This window comes from Carassius auratus, unplaced genomic scaffold (assembly GCF_003368295.1).
Source record: "Carassius auratus strain Wakin unplaced genomic scaffold, ASM336829v1 scaf_tig00036171, whole genome shotgun sequence".
Classification (NCBI taxonomy): domain Eukaryota; kingdom Metazoa; phylum Chordata; class Actinopteri; order Cypriniformes; family Cyprinidae; genus Carassius; species Carassius auratus.
Window position 1 is genome coordinate 44,571 of NW_020526290.1, and position 6,353 is coordinate 50,923.

Genomic DNA, 6,353 nt, shown 5'->3' on the forward strand with positions numbered 1-6,353 from the left:
AAAAGTCAAAATTATGAAATACTACGATATAAAAATATATTTTAAAAGTGTTGAATTTTGTCTTAAATTCAACTTTTTATCTCATAATTATTACTTTTTATGTTAAATTTGACCATTTTAATTTTATCTTCAATTCCTTATTTGTTTTGTCATAATTCATAATTAAGAAATGGTGCATCATACTTTTGACTTTTTATTAACAACTTTTTTTCCTGGTTTGGCAATCATAGGCTTTCAATGTTGATGAGGAAAGTAAAAATAATAAAAATTGTAGTCTTGCTTCTCAGATGTTTTTAATTTGATCAGATTCGCCAATCTGGAATCAAAGTTAAACTTCTCAGTAAGAACCTAAACATTTCTCATGCATTTTATAATTATTTTGAATTCTGAATTCTGAGAAGTAAACAAGTTCATGCTCAGTTAAATCTGTGAATAAGGTGTGAATGAATCAGTGTTGACAGATTTGTCTTTATATCGTACTCTCTTTCTTCTCACATGATGAAGTAATCCTAGCTCCGGGGAAACAGTCGTGGTCAAGCGAGAGCTCTGCTTGTATACAGTTGTTTTATACAGAGTGTTTTGCCCTGCGGACAGCCTCATAATTACTACAGCAACCAAACTACTGCACTACTGAAAGACATGTGAAGACAACACCCAGATCAACCCATCAAACACTGACTGACGGGAACGCTGGATCATTTCAGGGAACAGGTGCTGGGAGACGTTTGAGTTGTTCAGGTGGAAATATTCCGGCCTGGCATGTGTTTGGCACAAGGGGACGGCCAAATCTCACACAGATTTACAGCAGATGTGTCAGTCACAGACCCTGCTCTGAAGAGGATGGGACGAGGATTTCTGTGTGTGATTCATCATAGTGACAACAGCTGAATGTAGAAGGGCCGTGTGATTGGCTGAAACACGTCACATGACTTGAGTTACATGAATCTGTCCTACATTCTGATGTAAACAAACTTTTCTGAGTTCAAATTTTCTCTCATATGGATTTAAGCATTTAACAGATGATTTTCATCCAGAACTAATTACAGTGCATTTATAAAAATGCATAAAAATTCAAATTCGCCATAACTAAAAATAATAATAGAACTAAAATCATAAACGTTAATAAGTATCAATATCAGTACTACTGATTGTACTAATTTTAATAAAATATTTAATGTTTATTTTGAGAAGTTGCTAAATCCATGACACCATAAATAAAAAATAAATGATTATAAATAAATATCAATATTAATACTAATATCAACATCAATATAATTCTAAAATTAAAAGTAATGTTTAATTTGCTAAATTCATCCCTGCGGCTGCAAGAAAATAATAACATAATGAAAATGAATATCAATATCAACATTAATATCAATAAAATGTAAAAATTTTTTTTAAATGTTTTAGTGTACTGACTTTGAGAAGATTCTAAATTCATCCCTGATGCCACAAAAATCTAAAATAAATAAATAAAAAACATTAATAATAATATCAATATCAACATGAACATTATTTTTTATTTAAAATTAAATGTTTATTTTGCTTAACTCATTCCTGCTACCACACACACATACACACACACACACAAATTATTAAATTCATACAAATAATATTGAATTAATATGCATATCAGTATTACCATTAATTTAAATTTTTTAACAAAGGTAAAAGTTTACAAACTTTACAAAATTAAATAGAAAAATAAAAAATTAAAGATTTTAGGGTGTTGAAAAAGTTGTAATCTTTATAGAGCAGCACTTAAAAGGGGATCTTGGTTCAAGCACAAACCTCAGTAAACACTTTCTTTTGTATTTTCTTCCAGACATTGTTTCTGTGTAGGAAAGGAACTTTTTTTGCATGTTATGTATGTTATGTAATGTGTGTGGTGTCACATTCTTCCTACACAACCCAGTGAAACTCTGTCGCTGTTGCACTTTAGTGCCACATGATATTTCAGTAACTTATTCTGCACACATTTGTCCCAGGGTCCCATTTCAACAGGATGCAGCTAAAGTTGTTCCAGATATGTAAGAATGAATATGTGTTTGTGTTCCACTGGACACACAGAGCTGCCAGCTCATCTCACGGGAGGCCTTCGAGTAAGAAGTGAGCTCAAACCTGCAGCGAAACCTGCGTCGCAACCAGTTTAAACCAGTTACCAGCAGAGACGGGTGGAGGGAATGCAAACAGAAACACATCTCAAACAGAGAGACACAACACTGGAAGTTCAGAGATGTGTCTTTGGGAAGTTTTAACAGTAATACTGAGTGACCAAATGAGCCGAGCTCATAACTGGTGCTAACAACTGCAAGGTCCTAAAATATTCACATCAAACACATACCTTGAATGTATTGAGGATAAACACATACGACAATTATCATTCGGCAAGGATGCATTAAACTGATCAAAAGTGACATTAAAATTTCAAACAAATGCTGTTCTTTTGAACATTCTATTTATCAGAGAATCCAAAAAAAACGGTTTCTACAAACATATAAAGCAGTTTTCAACATTGATCATAATCAGAAATGCTTCTTGAGCAGTAAATCATCATATTAGAATGATTTTCTGAAGATCATGTGAAACTGAAGAGTGGAGGAATGATGCTGAAAATTCAGCTGTGCATCACAGAAATAAATTGCAGTTTGCAAAATATTCAAACAGAAAGGAGTTATTTCACATGGTAATAATATTTCAAAATGTGACTGTTTTTATTGTATTTTAAATCAAATAAATGCAGACCTGGTGAGCAGAACAGCCCAAATAAAGCATGCGAGGCAAAATAAAATATGCCAGTGCATTCAGGATTCATAAATAAGTAAATAAAACACTCTGTACTCCTGTACTATATCATTATATGCTCTTTTTTGAGAGCCATGGAAGCTGTATTTTTTAAGTTTAAAATATGCATTCTGTTATTTTTTAATGCATGCATAACTCTCATATAAACACACCCTGATTTACACATACCCTGATTGAGGTAATTTGAACCCCAAACCACGTCCCTAATGATCTGGTTCAGTTTTTGGCTGGTCAGCATAGACAGTTTGCCACTGCTGGTCTATGATGAAACTAAAACCATTAATAATGATGGAGCTATTCAGAAGATATGGACACCTGTTTCTGACACCGAATAGACACCTCATTTTACTATCCAAACTATGCATAATAATATGCTTTGTTGCATTTAATAATTTGTATTTATTTAGCATAGATTTGTACACACAGAAATGTTTGCCAGTTGACATCTCTATAATTTTCTGTGAAAAAAAGAAAACATAAATAGCTTTGTTTTTCAACTATTAGTATTACCTCAGTTTGTGTAAAAGCTACTTTTATTTATCATGTTTCTTTCTCTTAATCTCCCGTGTTTTTAAGGTGTGAATGAAATATACAGTTTTACCGTAAAGGTCAGTCTGTAAAACTTTAAATGTTGTTACCGTATTTTTCATGTTAAAGTTCTGGCAACTACAGCATTACAGAGCTGCTGTCAGCTGGAAACTTTTGGTGGGAGGAGAGAAAGCTTGAGGTTAAAGGTCACAGTGCATGTATGCTGGTGTGTGTTATGATCATGTCTACATATACACACATGGTTGTGACTTACACAACGCACAGTACAGATCTGCATGCATCATCTGTGTTTGACAACAAACTGCAGAAATCTTTTTTTTTTTCAGCTGCTGATAACAAAATATAATGATATATAATATATATATAATATATAATGATGTGAATTCACTCCGGCCCGACGGTACAGTGATGTCATGATGGGTGGAAAATAAATTTGTGTTCTTCATATAATAATAATTGAGAAAACACCAAATTTTAAAGGCTTTCAACACACCTTGGTTAAAACAACCTTATATTTTCCCATAATAAACAGGCATGCAAACATTTTCAGCTCAGCTGTATGCAAATGTGATGGGCTGGAAATAAAAGTAAATGGCAAGAAAGTTGCTGTTCTGGTTAAATGTATAATTGTAATTATACATGATGCCTTAAAGGAATCGTTTACCCCAAAATAAACATTTTAAGAAAATGTACACACCCAAAATCAATTGTAGATACAGATAAGTTTGTTTCTTTATCAGATTTGGACAAATGTAGCATTGCATCACTTGCTCTGCAGTGAATGGGTGCCGTCAGAATGAGAGTCCAAACAGCTGATTAAAACATCACAATAATCCACAGTACTCCAGTCCATGTAACATCTGGAAAAGACAAAAGCTGCAGGTTTGTAAGAAACAAATCCATCATTAAGGCATTTTAACTATAAAGCGATGTTTTTATCAGCTGTTTGGACTCTCATTCTGACGGCACCCATTCACTGCAGAGCATCCATTGATGAGACACTGATGCAATGCTACATTTCTCCAAATCTGTTGAAGAAACAAACAAGCAAATGTCTTGTGGGTCTTTCTAAAAAATGGCTTTAATGTATTGATACATTTATATATCTAATTAATTATATCTATTTAAATATGAATGTCACTACTCTAGTTGTCATTCATAATGTCAATTGTGTTTGTACAACATAAAATACCAAAGGGACTTTAATGACAGTTCTTCTCTCCTCTCTCAGGTTAAAGGTCATGCATAGAGAGAGTCACCACAGACCAAACACTGAGTTTATTTACATTCAAGCGACTTCTGATCAGACTATATTTGCTGGGAAGTGAACCCATGTGTGTGTGTCTTGTATTATTATTATTATTTCTTTTGCATGCATTATTGCATTACCATAGGGTTTGTTGTGTTCAATGTTTTACTGCATGCTTTAGTGTTTGAATTTGAGTTCAGCTACAGTGTGTCTATTAACTGCTTTTTTTTAAATATCAGAATTACCGAAAGCATGTTTTAATTATGTTAATTTAAAATGTTTTAGTGAAATTAAAATAAGTGGAAGCATGTTGCTTTCGCAGTATCTTTTCTCTAGGTGCACTTCAATCAGGAGTAACACTGGTCATGATTTTAAAGCAGGACTGATGAGTTTTATGGTCGAATCTTGCTACAGATGCATGTGGTCGTTCAAGCAGATTAATTCAATCTCAGACAGGGTCAGAGTGTTTGAATTCTCATAGGGTCATACTGTTTTTTCAAAGTGCTATTTTGAACGGGAACATGCTGTATCGCTGACACACTAATGCACATGTGTGCGTATATATATTTATATATATACATTACAGCTCAGTGCTGGGTGCTCAGCCTTACCACAGCGGGACGTATGGGGTGTCAGATAGACATTAGGGATGGATAGAGAGGACGAGCCTGAGAAATAGGTCAGGAGAGCCATGATATATGACATATCACTCAACACATACAGTATAAGCCACGAGAAATGATATTGATGAGCATGTGTAACCTTGAGAAATGTGCTCTTGTTCTTTGCAGCATTTCACAAAAAAGTGAATTCCTTTTGGAAATGGATCTATGCTTATACATCACAGATGCATAGACTACCATTAAGTTGTTTTAGTATATTTTTGAACATTTCGAAGTCAGCAAGTGTAGGCCTATGCATGATTGGGTGACACTGGGGCAAGTTGTCACATATAAAAAGCGTGTTACGTTTCAATTTTGTATGCTGGTCAATAATGGCCTATTATTTAGAATGATCAAAATAATCAATAAACGGGGGCAAGATTACAATTACAATTTATGTTAGTCAAAATAATGGTTTGAACTATAAAGATACATAAAAATACATTAAAAATAAATGTTTTAGTTATTTAAAGAATGCAAAACAAATAGTTATTTAAAGAAAAACAATGCATTGATTGGAAAACAAATATAAAACACCTTTCTTGCAAATAAAAAAAAAAATTTTTTTTAAAAACAGTAAATTTATTATAAATGCATTGTGTAGATTAATGAAACTTTATGCATCTTTGAGTCTAGTGTTTACACATTACACAAGACAAGAGTTCATGTTGTACGATGCATTTAGGGTGTGTAGCCTGTACATTAACACGAGAATATTAGCCGTGCTTTAATAATGAGTAACCCTTCATCAATGATCTCTTGACCTGCAGTCACCCATCATCACTGCTGGATGTTAAAGCCCAGATGCAGACTCAGAAGAACAGTTTCTCAACACTAAGAGACACGTAAATGAAGACAAAGACTCATTATGTGGCACGTGCGGTCCTCCACAAGAGAACACTATGTTCTGTACAAGTTCATGCGAGAAGCGCGGACCACGACGGACGGACGTGCGCGTCCACGAAGCGCTCTGACGCCATCTGGCGGTGAAGACGCGTGATTGAACGTGACGCGACACGGGCGTCACAAACAACATGGACACTGGACTTCAAGCCGCACTTAATGTTTAAACGCCACAACAAAATTTA